Here is a 17,862-nt window from a genome sequence, read left to right as displayed (position 1 = left end):
GGCACCCGCACATGATTCTCCCACCACCCCCCAAACCAGCGCGGCGAGAATCACGGCTGGCCGCTCGGAGAATCGTCACTCGCCGTTTTCAAAAGGCGAGCGGCGATTCTCCGGCCCACATGGGCCGAGCGGCCGCCCCAACACGATTGGTTCCCGCTGGCGCCGTCCACACCTGGTCGCTGCTGGCGGTAACTGCGCGGGAACGCTGGGGGGAGGCCTGCGGGGGGAGGGGGGTTCCTGCACCGGGGGGAGGGGGGGGTGCCTCCGATAGGGTCTGGCCCACGATCGGTGCCCACCGATCGGCGGGCCGGCCTCTCTAAGGGAGGACCTCCTTTCCTCCGCCTCCCCGCAAGATCCATCCGCCATCTTCTTGCGGGGCGGACAGCAACCGCGCGTGCGCGGGCTGGCACCGGCCAACCCACGCATGCTCGGGTGACGTCATTTACACGGTACCACTTTCTACGCGGCGCCAAGGCCCAGCGCACGCAAATGAAACGGCGCCGCTCTGAGCCCCCTGGGGGCGGGAGAACAGGGGGCTGGGAGCGGCTCCGACGCCTGAGTGAAACCCTCCGGTTTTCACTCCGGCATCGGCACTTAGACTCCCGTTGGGAGAATTGCGCCCATGAGTTTCCCTGCTAGTGGGTGGAGGCCCACCCAGCAGAAGACAGTATAAAGGCCGGCCCGGATAGGGACCGGCATATTGGTTGTCCCCAACGCGACTGTACTCTGTAAATATATTTGTTTCCTTGGGGAGACTTCTTGTGACTGTAAATAAATCAGCATTCACCTTACCGCTCGGCTTCCTGGGTTTTAATACTGGGATATGAGGAGAGAACGGGGCATCAGTGTGATGCATTCCATGGCTGAAGAGGCAGATACCATTCACCGCCTTAGCTGTTTACTCTAACTTGTCCAAGCTGGTGTTGTGTGTCCAGTTCTGGGCGCCGCACTTTAGGAAGGATGTGAAGGCAGGGGGGAGGGTGCAGAAAGGATTGATGAAAATGGTTCCAGGGATGAGGAACTTCAGTTACGAAAGTAGATTGGAACAGCTGAGACTATTTCCCTCAGAAAAAAGAAAGCCAAGAGGAAATTTGATGGAAGTATTGAAAATCCTATGGGGCCTTGATAGAGTAGATGGGGAAAAATTGTTCCCAATCATGAAAGGATCAAGAGCGAGACGGCACAGATTGAAAGAAACAAACGTGATTTGAAGAGAAACATTGTCATATAGATAGTGGTTAGAGTTGTGAATGCACTGCCTGAGTGGCGGTAAGTACAACCGAGTGTTCAAAACGGAACCTGACAGTTATCTGAAAAGGAAGAATGTGCAGGGCTATGGGAAGAGGGAATGGTGAGTTGTTCATTCAGAGAGTCAGTGCAGATGGACCGAATGGCCTCCTTCTGCACATTACTAATTCTGTGATGTACCAGAGGACAGCCAGTATGGGTGGAGCTGTACCCTGGCAAGAGCCCACATCTTCAGGTTATTGGCTATGCCTTCAGTTGACCAGGCTCTAAGCTTTGGAAATTATATGAACATTCAAATTAGAAGCTCCACCATTCAATATGATCATGGTCAATTGTAACCTCATTCCCACTCACCCCCAATAACATTTGACTCCAGAGCTCATCAAGAATCTAACTCACTCTACCATAAAAATATTCAAAGACTCTGCTTCCACCACCTTTTGAGGAAGAGAGTTCCAAAATCTCATGATCCTCTGAGAAAATATTTCTCCTCATCGTCATCTTAAATGGGCAACATTACTGACCCCAGTTCTAGAATCTCCCACATGAGGAAACATCCTCTCCACAACCACCCTGTCAATATTCCTCAGGATCTTCGATGTTTTAATCAAGTCACCTCTTACTCCCTTAAACTCTAGTGCAGGCATTATCAAACTTGGAGGCACGACCCGCGGGTGGGTGGCGGGCGGGTAATGGGAGGGTCGCGGAGCCATCAGTCGTGGCGCTCCCGATCGCGTAAATCTGCGCGCAACAGCCGACTGTTAATAACGTCGGCTGCAATCGGCCTTCAAAATGACCACGAACATGTAAAAAAAAATGCAGCCGCACTGCGCATGCGTGCCAGATCATCGGCGCGCATGGGCAAAACTGTGCGCATGTGTGCCAATGATCGGGCACGCATGCGCAGTGCGGCCACTTTTTTTTTTAAATGGTCGCAGCTTTTTGTTTTACAAGTTCAGGGGGGTTTTTTATTCATTTTATTCATTTATTTTAATCATTTAAATTTTATGTTTTTCATTTATTTTATTCATTTCTTAAAAAAAGTTTGGGGGGGGTTATTACTTGATAAAATTTTTACAGGAAAAAAATTTACTTTCCGAGATCGCAAAGGCTTCACCTTCATCCAACAGGTTCCATTGGAGGAGCGTGTACGAGGGTCAAAGGGACCCAAAACCATTTCCTCCATTTTTGTCAGCAGCAAACAAGGTAAGAGAAAATGGTGGGTCGCGAAGGTCGGCCGGGTTGGGTCCCGAAGGTTGGCCGATTGGTAAAAATCGGTCCCCGGGAAAAAAGTTTGAAGAACACTGCTCTAGTGGATACTAAAGTCTAGCCTGTCCAACCTTTCCTGATAAGATAACCCGCCCATTCCATGTCTTATCCTGGTAAACCTTGTCTGAATTATTTCCAATGCATTTCCATTCTTCCTTAAGGAGACCAATAATGTAAACTATACTCCAGTTGTAGCCTTCCACAAATCTCTCTACCTTCCTGTCAGAGCCTCCTTAAACCCATCTTTTTCACCCAGCTTTTAGTTACACTTGCGAACATGTCCCTTTTTGGCTTGGTATAAATTTTAAGCAAAGAAATAAGAGCAGACCTTTTTTTATAAATTAATTTACTGACAGGGGCATCGCTTTCTGGGCCATTTCATTGCCCATCTCCAACTACCATTTCATTTCAGAAGGAATTTGCGAGTCAACCATATGGCTGTGGATCTGGAGTCGCACGTAGGCCAGGCCAGGCAAGGTTGGCAGATTTCCTTCCCTAAAGGACATTCGTGAACCAGATGGATTTTTACGACAATCAACAATAGTTTCATGGCCATTATTAGACTTTAAATTTCAGATTTTCTTTTTATTGAATTCAAAATTCACCATAGTGGGTTTTGCACTGAGGTCCCAGATCTTAAACCAAAGAGAAAATGCTGGAAGGTCTAGCAACATCTGTATGGAGAGAAAAGAGCTGACGTTTTGAGTCCAGATGACCCTTTGTCAAAGCTAAAAGACATAGAAAGTGGAAAGTATTTATACTATGGGGTGAGAGATGAGTCATAGCCACAGAAACCAAGGGAACAGAGTGCTAATAGCCACAGAAACCAAGGGAACAGAGTGCTAATAGCCACAGAAACCAAGGGAAATGAGTGCTATTGGCAGTCCCCAGAGAGAACAAAAGATGTGAAAGGCCAAACAGCAGAGAAACTAACCCCTCAGTCCCCAGATCTTACCCAGGGTCTCTGGATTAACAGTCTAGCGACAATACCACTTTGTCTCCATCACCTCCCCATCCGGCCCATCGAGCCTGCTCCACCATTCAATATGGCCATGCCTGACCTTCGACCTCAACTCCACTTGCCTGCCTGCTCCCCATATCACTTGATTCCCTCAGTGACCCCAAAACTTGGATCTTGAACAGAACCAATAACCAAGCATCCATAACCCTCTGCGGCAAAGAATTCCTTAGATTCGCAATCCCGAGTTTCTCCTCATCTCAAATCTAAATGCCTGATCCCTTATTCTGAGTCTGTGATCCCATGTTCTAGATTTCCCAGCTGTGGGGGCTTTGGCCGAAACCTCTCAGCTTCTACTCTCACAAGCGCGTTAAGAATTGTATATATTTCAATGAGGCCACCTCTCAATTTTCCCATTCTGATTGATTACACAACTGAAGTGTTTGAAGGTATTTTTCTACATCGAAAGCATTAATTTAAAACGTTGTCTCCTTTAGCAGTTCCTCAGGATGGAGGGTGACTTGCTACCACTCTGAGTTCAATGCAAGTTGTTGCTTAGCCACCGCCGCCAAGCTTTTCTCCATCTGACGGCCACAGGAAAGGACATCCAGCAGTCGGGCATTCTCCAGGATGGAGAACACTAGATTCCCAAAGATGGGGCTTCGGGTTAACATCTCGTTACATAGATGACACCTCCAGCAATGCAGCACACACCCAGAACTGCACCAAAGAGGCAGACCGAATTACGTGCTCAAGTCTCCAGAGTTGAATCCAATTGCAGCATCCTGGATCTGCCTAAACTCGGGGCAGTGGACGGCATCGAGCAGGAAGGCACCAGGGCCTGGAAGGCTCTGCTACTCATTGTTCCAGCCAGCAGAAAGCCATTTTGCAATCTTTTAATTGACTGCACATGTAGTCCATTAATGCTCAATATTAAGTCTCATTGCGCCACTTTCTCCTAAAGACTTGGGCCACGGAACAAGGATATCTTTGAATTCCACATTACGAATAAAAGCAAGGCCTTGTGCAGCCCAGAGAAGCCTCTTTGTGTGTGTTTCCTTTCTCCATCTTCTCTCTCTCCATCTTACAAGGCCTCACTGTGAGCGAAGCTGATTCCAAGTCTGCTTAGAGAGCCTCCCACTATAAAAGGCAACACTGTAGAAGCAAACATTCATCAGCTCATCAAGGAAGGGATGGGAATGAGCAGGGTAAAGTTTCGCCTGTCACTACATGTGGTGGTGAAATAAAATTGAAACAAACCACTGTCACAGGACAACAACCTACATTTATATGGCGCCACTAATACAAGAGAAAAATTCCCAAATGTTTCACAAGACCATAATCAGTTAAAAAATTGACACCAAGCCACATCAGGAGATAATGGGGACAGGTTGGGTCAAAGAGGAAGGTTTTAAGGAACATCAGAGGACAAGTCAAGAGTTGGTGAGGTAGAGAGAGGATTCCACTCAGGCTGGACAACCAGCAATGTTGGCGCAAAGACAATCAGGCAAGTGCAGAATTAGAACACAGACATAATAATAATAATCTTTATTGTCACAAGTTACTGTGAAAATCCCCTCGTCACCACATTCCAGCTACCGCTCTGGTACACAGAGGGAAAATTCAGAATGTCCAATTCACCTAACAGCACGTCGTTTGGGACCTGTGGGAGGAAACTGGCGCCCCTGGAGGAAACCCACGCAGACACGGGGAGAACGGGCAGACTCCGCACAGACAGTGACCCAAGCCGGGAATCGAACCCGAGACCCTGGAGCCATGAAGCAACAGTGCCACTGGCCAGACATCTGAGGGTGGCCAAGCTCACAGAAACGGGTCACACAGAGAGGGGTTAGGCCATGGGTTAATTTGAACACAAGGGTGAGAATTTTAAAATCAAGGCAGTTTCGTCCTGAAATCAGTCCCAGTTGGGTGGCTTGTGCTATGTTTTCACTAAGACGAGCAGTCAATTAAATTCGCCTGGAGGGGTTTGTTGCAGGGATTTGCTCAGAGGTGGCAGCCGTTTATCAACTTCTTCGAGGAGAATTAAACTGACCGGGGGAAGGGTGGGGAGGGGGGGGGGGGGGGGGGGGGGTGAGAGAGAGAGAGAGAGAGAGAGAGAGAGAGAGAGAGAGAGAGAGAGAGAGAGAGAGAGAGGAGAAGAGAAGTGCGGAGGCATGGGAGGTGGTTGGGAAAGATTGGTGGTTGTGTAACAATTACACAATTGTTTGTGTAAGCCATGTTAGCTGGGGTTTGTGCCCCGGGGGGGGGGGGGGGGGGGGGGTTACTGGGTGTATTATTGCGGTATTGTCTTTGTTGAAATTTGATGTTTAAAATTGTAAAAAGTATAAATTCCTCAATACAATATTTTCTAAAAAAAAAGATGCGCGGCCTGTAACTGGGGTTGCCAACTGCGGGGAAATGAATTCCTGGAGGTTTCATCACATGACTTGCCCCCCCCCCCCCCCCCCCCCCCCCCCAACCCACCATCCAGCCATTAGTCGGCCAACCCATCCATCCTTGTGAGGTACTGCCTTCTTGCACATATTGGAAAGCAAAATGACTCACTACCCTATTCAGCAGTTTGTGAAAAGAACCAGTAGGGCAATGAGGAGATTGGCTGATGATCTGGCGCTCACTGCTAAAAAGACACTGCAAGCAGATTCATTAATAACTTTGAGAAAAGGAATGAGACTAATGCTTGAAAAGGAAATATTGCAGGGAAGAGCGGAGTTGAGACTAACTGAAGAACGCTTTCAAGGGTTAGCACAGGCATGATGGGCTGAATGGCCTCCTCTACTGCTCAAGGATTTTCCACAGTGCTTTTGAAAGGTTGAGAAGGGTTTGACAAGTGAGGGTGAACCCCCCCTGTCTACTCTTGAATGGAGAAGTCCTGTTTTCGATAGTGGTTACCTGGCAAACGGAAAAACATTTATTTTTTTGGATCGAAACTGTTTGAAACATGCATACTTCCAGCCACAATTGTTTTGCATTCTCGTAGGCTCGACTGGGCTTGTATTGTGTACACAAGCCTGTTTCCCATTTCGCACGGAAGCAGAGAGACTTTGTTTTGTTGGGTGTGGCCCACTTGTCTCCATTCGCATGCACAATTACGCTCTCCCTCTGCAAGGGAAAGATATATAGAGACAGGAGGAGCTTTCTTGCCCCTTTGCTATGCATCCTGAACACGTTCACTGACAACTGCTCACTGCACGGGGTTACACCCCGTCTTTTATGTGCAAGCCCAGCAGGTCAACTTCAGCACTTTCAATCCTGGGAGTCAGTCCAGCCGATCCTGGTTCCAACACCTACATTAAGCAGTCACTGGACATCAATCAGGAACAGGAAGATGGTAGATTTTCCCTTTCCTAAGCACATATACACTTTTAATGGATTACAAAGAACAATACAGCACAGGAACAGGCCCTTTGGCCCTCCAAGCCTGCGCCAATCACGAGTCCAATCTAGACCAACAGCCTGTATCCTTCTACACCCCGTCTGTTCATGTGCCTATCCAGATAAATATTAAAGGTCGCTAACGTATCTGCCTCAACCACCTCACTTGGCAGTGCTTTCCAGGCCACCACCACCCTCTGTAAAAACTTTCCCCGCACATCTCCACGGAACCTATCCCCCCTCACCTTGAACTTGTGCCCCCTTGTAATTTTAAATTCTGCCTAGGAAAAAGCCTCCAACTGTTCACCCTATTTATACCCCTAATAATTTTATAAACTTCTATCAGGTTGCCTCTGAGCCCCCGTCTCTCATGGGGGAACAAACCCAGTTTGTTCAATCTCGCCTCATAGCGAATACCCTCCATACCTGGTAAACATTTTCTGTACTCTCTCCAAAATCTTCACTTCCTTCTGGTGTGAGGTGACCAGGATTAGACACAGTATTCCAAATTTGGCCCAACCAACGTTTTATATAACTGTAACATAATTTGCGAGCTTTTATACTCGATACTCCGTCCTATGAAGGCAAGCATGCCATATGCTTTCTTTACCACCATTTGCACCTGTGCTGCCACTTTTCCAACTCTGTGGACCTGCACGCCCAGATCTCTCTGTATCTCTATGCTCCTGATAGTTCTGCCATTTATTTTGTAGCTCCCACCTCAACTGGATCTACCAAAATCCATCACCTCGCATTTGTCCGGGTTAAATTCCATCTGCCATTTCTCTGCCCAATTTTGCAGCCTATCTATATCCTGTCGTAGGGGAGAGGGAGAGTTCCAGAGGGAAAGTACAGAGAGAGAAAGTGAGAGTGTGAGAGCGGCAGCATGGTAGCATGGTGGTTAGCATAAAATGCTTCACAGCTCCAGGGTCCCAGGTTCGATTCCCGGCTGGGTCACTGTCTGCACGTCCTCCCCGTGTGTGCGTGGGTTTCCTCCGGGTGCTCCGGTTTCCTCCCACAGTCCAAAGATGTGCGGGTTAGGTGGATTGGCCATGCTAATTTGCCCGTAGTGTCCTAAAAAGTAAGGTTAAGGGGGGGGTTGTTGGGTTACGGGTATAGGGTGGATACGTGGGTTTGAGTAGGGTGATCATTGCTCGGCACAACATTGAGGGCCGAAGGGCCTGTTCTGTGCTGTACTGTTCTAAGTTCTAAGTTCTAAGAAAGAGCGAGAGACAGTGAGAGAAAAGAAATAAACGAGCAGGAAACCAAAATAAAGTAATTATAAGAACAATTAGGATTTATATAGCACCAGTACAGTAATTAAACTTTCCGAGGTGCTCCTCAGGAACATTATGGAATAAAATCAGATTCCGAGCCACAAAAGGAGATATTAGATCAGATGACCAAAAACGTGGTCAAAAAGGTCAATCATAAGCAGCATCTTAAATGAGGCAAGCGAGCTAGAGAGGCAGCGAGGTGTAAGGAAGACATTCCAGAACTTGCCGACGGCATTGGCAGCAATGACGGAGTGGTTTAAATCAGGGATGCAAAGGAGGCCAGAATTAGATATCTCGGTGGATTGTGGGACTGGAGGAGATAACAGAGGTCGGGGAAGTCGAGGCCATGGAGGGATTTGAAAACAGGGAGAATATTTAAATCAAGAAGTTGCTTGACCGGGTGCTGCAAATAGAGGCGATAGGGCGACAGGACTCGGTGTGAGTTAAGACATTGGTAACAGAGTTTTGGATGATCTCACGAGGGTAGGATGTGGGTGATCAGCCTGCAGCACCTCGGAATAGTGAAGTCTAGTGATAATGAAGACATTAATGAGGGTTTCCAAGGCTGATAAGCTGAAGCAGGGGTGGAGATGGGCAATGTTATGGAAATGGAAATTGACGGCCTTAGTGGTGGCACAGATAGGAGGTCAGAGGCTCATCTGCGGATCAAATATGATGCCGAGGTTATGAACAGGACTGACCTAATCTTAGACTGTTCCCAGGGAGCGGTGCGGAGTCAACATCGTGACAGGAGCATGTCTTTGACTGGAGTTGTTTAACGCCATCTCCCCGGCCCTTCCCCCTTGCATTTTACATTCTACCCTGTCAAATACATCTACCAACATATGAGTTAGGACGGTCCTAACAGTAGGCCACTTGTCCATTTGAGTCTACTTCGCCATTCAATAAGTTCATGGCTGATCTGCTGTCACCTCCCACCTACCTCCTGATGACCTTTGCCCCCTTGTTTATCAAGAATTTACCTTAGCCTGGAAAACTCTAAAAGACTCTGCTTCCACTGCTTTTTGATGGAGAGTTCCAGAGACAACCTACCTCAAAAAATAAAGTTCTTCACACCTTTGTCTTGAATGGGCGACTCTTTATTGTTAAACAGTGAACCCCTAAGTTTCAGATTCTCCCAAAAGAGGAAACATCCTCTCCACATCCACCCTGTCTTGTATATTTCAATCAAGTCACCTCTTACACTTCTAAACTCCAGAGGACACAGGCCTAGCTTGTCCAATCTTTCCTCATAAGACAACCATTCCATTCCAGGTATTAATTTCGTAAACCTTCCCCAAACCATTTCCAGTGCATTTACATCCTTCCTTAGACAAGACGACCAACACCTTAGACAACAAGACAAAGAGCAATCGGACTCGAAACGTTAGCTCTTTTCTCTCCCTACAGATGCTGCCAGACTTGCTGAGATTTTCCAGCATTTTCCCTTTCGTTTCAGATTCCAGCATCCGCAGTAATTTGCTTTAATACTGCATACAATATTCCAGATGTATTCTCACCAGTGTCCTATACAACTGAAGCATAACCTCCCTGCTTTTGTAATGGAGTATATCCCATTCTCTTGTAATTGGCATGCAATCTATACTTCAATAACTCTGCAGTAAAGAACTTCTCACTTTAAGAAGTTGCAGTGTGAAAAATATCTCTGCTATATTTCTCTTCATTCTTTTTGTGATAATTCTAAAGTTAAAAAAAATTGACAAAGGATTTGGCTAAATGTGGCATTCAGCCTCATGCCTAATATGGCCTTATAAACAGCTCATTTACATGGGCACACCGCACATGCTCATTAATGTGTCAATACAATGGACTGGATCACTATCTCTTATTTTTTCAATGTGCTCTGTTATTTGGATATGGGTGCCCCAAGGTCAGCATTTGTTGCCCATTCCTAATCTCCCTCAAACTGAGTTGCTTGCTGGGCCAACTCTGGGAGCAGTTAAGACTCAACCGCATCTGGAATCGCACTTAGGCTGGACTAGGTAAAGACCCCAAAGGACATTAGAGAACCAGATGGGTTTTTAAACAGTAATCGATGATAGCTATCATAGTTATCATTACCAAGGTGAGCTTTATATTCCAGATTTTGAAGCCCTTCCAGTCCCACAGAGGGCCGCCCCACCACACAGTGGGATCCCCAGCGGAGGGATCGTTGAGCCATTCAAAACGCCGTAGACATCAGTGGGACCAGACGATTCGGCCGGCAGCTAATAGCGAGCCACCTTCACCACCACAAAACATGCCAGGGTGTAGGGTGGCGGGGAGGGGGGGGGGGGGGGGGGGGGGGGGGGGAGAGAGGAACCACTGTTAACTCTGTTTCTCTCTCACACTGACAATGCCAGATCCGCTGCGATTTTGCTGGCATTTTTCTGTTTTTATTTCAGATTTCCAGCGTCTGCGGTATTTTGCTTTTATTTTTTTGTACAACAGTAAATGTAATCCATCGTCATCCAGCTGTGTTCCAAATTAGAGTTAGCTCGCTCAGGAGGGAGGCCTGGATCCATTCCCCCCCCTGTGTAATATGGAAGTGGAAATCTGAAACCTTCTCCTCAAAATGGCTGCACTTGCAGGGAGAAGTTTTCAAGACTAAGATTTTTTTTTTTAAAATTAGGCAAGGTTATCCCCGGGCACAGAATAAAGGCAGGTAAAAGGGGTTGAGATATGCATCAATGTTGATCCAATCCTCCGAGCGGAGAAAGAGAATTAGAAAATCAGCCCATTCCAGTGACTCCTGTTGGTCACTGGGTCAACTGGGCCCAGTATGGATGCAGCAGCCGTGCATGAAAAACAAAAACCCCACCAGCATTCGCTCTGCAGCTTGCATAGAATAACCAGTAGCAGAGGACCTGTGGAATTGTGCCCAGAAGAATAAAACAAAGAGAAAGATACAGAAAAGAACATGTGCAAAGCTACCCTGCCATCGCATAGGGGCTGGTTTAGCACAGGGCTAAATCGCTGGCTTTGAAAGCAGACCAGGGCAAGCCAGCAGCACGGTTCAATTCCCGTACCAGCCTCCCTGAACAGGCGCCGGAATGTGGCGACTGGGGGCTTTTCACAGTAACTTCATTTGAAGCCGACTTGTGACAATAAGCAATTTTCATTTCATTTTCATTTCATAGTAACAGTCACATTTGGGAGCATGTTGTCACTTGAAGGTGAACGTCAAGGGAAATGGGCAAGTCATTCAGGATAATCTATAGTCAACAAGTGTAACACCCTGCCAATTCCAAGCAAAGTAAATTGGCCAAAACCAGTTCTCTTTAAACAATTTCATGCTCACATCTAGAGAACAGAAGTTTGCTGCCACTGCCTTGCAAACGGTCTGGCCTACTTTCTCACGGACTGTTCCTTTTATGGCTTTCCAGAGTCTAACCAGTTTAACAATAGTCACACTTATCTTAAACCAACACACCCTTGGCAAACACCAAAGAGCATGGGGAAAAAAATAGCAACCAAAATATATATATTTTTTTTAAAAGAGGGTGGAGCCTTCCAACTGAGTTGGAGAGATTGGAGCAAAAGGTTTCCTGACAAATACTCCAGAATTACAGTGCATCCCAGACGGACCAGCCTGTGCGGTTCTACCCAGCCGTGACTCAGTGAGTAGCACACCTATCTCTGAGTCAGAGGATTACGGGTTCAAATTCCACTCTGGATACTGGAGCACTTTATCCAGGATGGCACGCCCAAGCCCGATGGAAGGAGGGTGATCAGTCGAGGGAGCCATCCTTAAGATGAGACACTGAAAACTATTGAAAATGAAAATCGCTTATCGTCACAAGTAGGCTTCAAATGAAGTTACTGTGAAAAGCCCCTTGTCGCCACATTCCGGCACCTGTTCAGGGAGGCTGGTACGGGAATCGAACCGTGCTGCTGGCCTGCCTTGGTCTGCTTTAAAAGCCAGCGATTTAGCCCAGTGTGCTAAATCAGCCCCTAGTCACCTTAATAGTCACCTTTTCCAAGTAACTCCCTTCAAAAAGAATTAGAAACTACAAAAACATAGAATTTCTAGAGCGCAGGAGACCATTCAGCACATCGAGTCTTCACTGACCCCCTCTGAAAGAGTTCCCTATCTAGGCCCGTTCACCCCGCCCTTTCCCTGTAACTTCACTTAACCTCTTGCTGCACCAACGGTTTGTGGCAGAGAATTCCACATTCAAGCCATCCCGCCTGCTGTAAGCATTTCTTCACCATTAAATTCCTTTTCGTTCTCATTTTAAATTGCATATTCTTGCTGCTGTTAACTGACTACATACATTCCCCAAAGGCTTCATGACATTCAATCACTGTCGAAGAGAAACCTAATTTCTCACGCCTCCCTCATAACAGTAATTTATTATCTTGGGTAAAATCAGAGGGTTTTTTCTCCAAAGCACATGTTTTTTCAAACTGTGTTTATATTCTTCTTATAAGGAGATACCGAGAGCTGTACACAGAACTCCAACTGCAGCTTAACGTATTCATCTTTAGTGCCTGCTCACATCATTTTGTTCTGCTCTATTGCCCTTAAACCAACTTGCTAATTAACCCATTATTACCCTGTCCTCACTCTTCGACACTGGCTCCCTGTCCAGCAATGGTTTACTTTTAAAATTCTCACTCCTGTCTTCAAAGCCCTCCATAGCCCTATTCCTCCCTATCTCTGGAATCAGCACCCCCACAACCTTCTGAGATCTCTGCACTCACATTCCCTATTCCCCCCGCCCCCCTATTCGTGCATCTGCCTGATCTCCATCGTTCCATCAGTGGTGGCTTGGCGCATGCTCTGGAATTCCCTCCCTAAACCTCTTTCATCTCTCTCTCTTCCTTTCCATTGTTGCATGAAGCCAACCTGATCAAACTGGTCAACCGTCGAAAAATCTCCTTATTTATCTTAGAGGCAAATTTGGGTTGAAAATGCTCCTCCGGGACACACGTTGGAACATTTTCTATCCTAAAGATATGGTGGCACAGTGGTCAGCCCTGCTGTCTCACTGCACCAGGGACCTGGGTTCAATTCCGACCTTGGGTTACTGTCTGTGTGGAGTCTGCACGTTCTCCCTGTGTCTGCATGGGTTTCCTCCGGGTGCTCCGGTCTCCCCCTCACAGTCCAAAGATGTGCAGGTTAAGCGTGTTGACCATGCTAAATTGTCCCTTCGTGTCCAAAGGCTAAGTGGGGTTTTGGGAACAGGGCAGGGGAGTGGGCCTAGGTAGGGTGGTCTTTCAGATGGTTGGTCCAGACTTGATGAGCCGAATGGTCTCCTTCTGCACGATAGGGATTCTATGATTATATGATATACAGTTGTTGTTGGTAACGTCTCCAATGACCCATTCGAGCTCCCTGAAGCTTGTCAGCCTTGAAACCATACCTTCCACAGCAAAGATGTTAAGGGATAGAAGCATCTTGAAGTTTCTGTGGTTTTTACGAAATATCCATTACCTAATCTCCTGTGGTGCTCCTCTTTTTGTTTTGGTGGATCGACAAGTCCTATTCCTTCATTTTGACGAGGAGCAAGGAGGCTACCTGGCTAAGGTCATTCCTTCAACCAACACGTGGATTAAATGGTCATTTATCTCACTTGTTCTTGTGGGGTTTGGCTATATACCATTTGGTTTTTGTGTTCCGCTGCAAAACACAAGTGCCTACACTACAAACATCCTCCATCGGCTGGGAGTCCCTAAGCACATCCTGAGAACATAACAGGATTTCTTCTATCCTCTTTTTCATGATATCACCTCTCAGTGGGGATTGGTGAGGGGGCAGGGTGGATTAGCACTCATAGAAAACCACGTTCACATTCTTCCCAAGTCAATTCCTGAATTCTCAATGAATGCTTGCTAGCCTCTGTAATTGTCATTCGGGACTGACAGATCCTACAGCGATCATCTCATGAAAAGGGTGAGGAATTAAGTTTCAGAGAATCCATACAGTGCAGAAGGCGTTCATTCAGCCCATCGAGTCTGCACCAGCCCTCCGAAACAGTAGCCCACCCAGGCCCAATTCCCCCACCTGACCGTGGGGCAATTTAGCACAGCCAATCCACCTCATCGGCACATCCTTGGAGAATGGGAGGACAGCGGAGCACCCAGAGGAAACCCATACAGACACGGGCAGAACATGCAAATTCCACACAGCCACCCAAGGTCGGAATCTCTGGCACTGTGAGGCAACAGTGCTAACAACTGTTCCAACGTGCCAGTCCAAAAGTGTGGAAAGGTATGGTAAGTTAAAGAGAGAAGACACAACAAGAGATCAAGGTAGAAAAACAGGAAACGATGATGCTTGGCAAGACAGGACAGAGTGTACAAATCGAAGAATGAGCTAGCAGATAAGCTAAAGTTAACTGGGATATTAGATATGGGGTAAGTCAGTCAAGATGCAGTGGCAGATATTAAGGAGATATTTCATAACACTCAGCAAGACCTGAAGGGAAGAACACACCACCTATGTTAACTGAGGAAGTTAAGGATATTATCAAAGTAGGGAAAAAAGCATGCAATTTTGTGAGGATAGGTCAGAAGATGAGACAGAATACAAGAAACAGCAAAGAATCACTCGAAGAATAATAGGGAGGAAAAAGTTAAAAGTAATCTAGAAATATTAAAAACAGACAATACGAGTTTTTATAGGTATTGAAAACGGAAAAGAGTAAAGTGAGCATTGGCCCTCGAGAGTCTGGGAATTAATAATGGAAAGTAAGGAAACGGTGGATGAATTGAAGGGAGATTTTGCATCAGTTTTCACTGTAGAGAAAAGCAGCACGGTGGCACAGTAGTTATCTCTGCTGCCTATGGCGTTGAGGACCCGGGTTTGATCCCAGCCCCGGGTCACTGTCTGTATGTTTGCACATTCTCCCCAGGTCTGCGTGTGTATAGTTTTGGTCTCCTTACTTAAGAAAGGACGGAATTGCAGTTCAGAGAAGGGTAATGGGAGTCTGGAATTCGCTGCCCGAGTTGGTGGTGGAGGCAGGGACCCTAAACTCTTTTTAAAAGTACCTGGATCTGCACCTTAAGTGCTCCAAGCTATAGGGCTCTGGAATGGGTGCAGGAAGATGGGATTAGGAAGGGCAATTGGATGTCCTTGGCTGGCATGGACAAGACGAGTGAAATGGCCTCATTCTGTGCTGTAACTTTTCTAAGATTCTAAGGTTCAATCAATTGATTCCTGGAATGAAGGGGCTGACTTAAGGAGGACCGATCGGGCGTATATTCTTTGGAATTGAAAATAATAAGACATACAAGATTCTGAGGTGCAACAGAGTGGATCCTGAGTTTCCCCTTGTGAGAGAGGCCAGATTTAGGAGACATACATTGAAGGTCTAACTCAAGAGCAGACTATATGGTCAATGGAGGAGTCCTGGGGAAAATTGATGTACAGAGAGATCTGGGAGTTCAGGTCCATTGTACCCTGAAGGTGGCAACGCAGGTCGATAGAGTGGTCAAGAAGGCATACGGCATGCTTGTCTTTATCAGGCGGGGTATTGAGTACAAGAGTCAGCAGGTCATGTTACAGTTGTATAGGACTTTGGTTAGGCCACATTTGGAATACTGCGTGTAGTTCTGGTCGCCACATTACCAGAAGGATGTGGATGCTTTTGAGAGGGTGCAGAGGAGGTTCACCAGGATGTTGCCTGGTAGGAAGGTTGCTAGCTATAAAGAAAGGTTGAGTAGATTAGGATTGTTTTCATTGGAAAGACGGAGGTTGAGGGGGGACCTGATTGAGGTCTACAAAATTATGAGAGGTATGGACAGGGTGGATAGCAGCAAGCTTTTCCAAGATTGGGGGTGTCAATTACAAGGGGTCATGATTTCAAGATGAGAGAGGGAAAGTTTAAGGGAGATGTGCGTGGAAAGTTTTTTTACGCAGAGGGTGGTGGGTGCCTGGAATGCTTTGCCAGCGGAGGTGGTAGAGTCGGGCACGATAGCATCATTTAAGGTGCATCTGGACAGATATATGAACGGGCGGGGAACAAAGAGTAGATCCTTGGAAAATAGGCAACAGGTTTAGATAAAGGATCTGGATCGGCGCATGCTGGGAGGGCAGAAGGGCCTGTTCCTGTGCTGTAATTTTCTTTGTTCTTTTGTACTTTAAAAATAAGGGGTCTCCCATTTAAGATGGAGATGAGGAGAATTTATTTTCTCTCAGAGGGTCACGAGTCTGTGGAACTCTCTTTCCTCGAGAGCAGTGGAGACTGGGTCGTTGAATTTTAAAGGCAGAGGTAGATAGATTCTTGACTAACGACGGAGACAAACATTATCGGTGGTAAGCATGAATGCAGACCTTCGGCCATGATCAAATCAGCCATGATTCAGGATTAAATGGCAGAGTAGGCAGAAGGGGCAGAATGGCCTACTCCTAATTTGTGTGCTTGCATACATGATTTAGCCTGTGCTGATGAATCATCTGCTCCTCCCACAATCATAGTGGACCTGGAATACAAGAAAACTTACACATGTGATTTCTCCCCCTGCAAAAGATCAGCTCCATTTTAACCTTTGTCTTCCAGTCTGGGAAGAAGGCGAGTGTCAACATGAAACTATGCATCTTATTTCTGTTCTCAAGGAGCTCACATTCTAACTAAGCCTCACCGGACCCACTGACTCATCGTGTCTGATCAACTCAAGAGCAGAGATAAACACTGGCCCTATCAGGATGCAGTCTATTGAAATGTGGCAAAAGATTTGCCAGATCCTCACTGTATATATCTGCAATAGGTATTCATTCAAATACCATCACCAAAAGAGAATAAACAAGGCTCGTGTGATTCAACCAATTTTTAATTACCCCTCATTGTGTGTGAACAGAAACATCTGTTGCCATGATCGACAGAGAGAAAAGTCATGATATAACTGAATGCATAAGTACCTCAATCATACAGCTCATCATCTCGACCAAATGGTAAACACATTACAGAACTGGACGTACTCAATCATCCAGTAACACAATGCTCCAAAGCCCTGCTTTAGCACACACACACGGACAGATTTCTGTGATAGTGCCAGTAACATTGAATCTTCCTTCCACATACTGAACAGGACAATGTTTTTTTTGAACAAGCATTCGGAAATCCTCTTCATTTTCAACAGTATACACTTGGAGCACGTGAGACTGACAGCGATATTTAGTTTTAGCATTTGCCATGTTGAATAATCTCAGCATTCCGAACACTACACATTTTTCAGATTCATTTGATGTTATACTTTAGGTATCCATAATATAAACCATCTGAACACTTCAATTAGATTCCAGTCTGTAAGTCATGCCCAGGTATCCATTATTCCATACATAAACCATCAGAACCCCTCGATTAGATTCCAGTCTGTAACTCACTCCCGGGTATCCATTATTCTATATATAAACCGTTTGAACCCCTTAATTAGATTCCAGTCTATAACTCACTCCCAAGTATCCCTTATTCCATATAAAGACCATCTGAACCCCTCGATTAGATTCCAGTCTGTAACTCACTACCTGGTATCCATTATTCTATATATAGACCATCTGAACCCCTCGATTAGATTCCAGTCTGTAACTCACTCCCTGGTATCCATTATTCTGTATATAGACCATCTGAACCCCTCGATTAGATTCCAGCCTCTAACTCACTCCCGGGTATCCATTATTCTACACAGAAGCCCCTGCACGTTGGGAATATTCAGAAACTGGTCATTAACTCTGGAGATCCACGATTACTCCAGCATGGTTCGACAGAGCAA

The 17,862-nt window shown here is 46.3% G+C and overlaps 1 protein-coding gene across 22 annotated transcripts in view; it reads right to left on the bottom strand.

Moving 5' to 3' along the window:
* mtss1lb (MTSS I-BAR domain containing 2b) overlaps nt 1-17,862 on the bottom strand; it is a 206,497-nt gene that overhangs the window by 114,000 nt on the left and 74,635 nt on the right. The gene's annotated exons all lie outside the window — the stretch shown is intronic.

The sequence above is a fragment of the Scyliorhinus canicula genome, chromosome 9, assembly GCF_902713615.1.
Source record: "Scyliorhinus canicula chromosome 9, sScyCan1.1, whole genome shotgun sequence".
NCBI classification, from domain to species: Eukaryota; Metazoa; Chordata; class Chondrichthyes; order Carcharhiniformes; family Scyliorhinidae; genus Scyliorhinus; species Scyliorhinus canicula.
The sequence above is the reverse complement of the archived record's forward strand: the minus strand, read 5'-3'. Positions and strand labels throughout refer to the sequence as shown.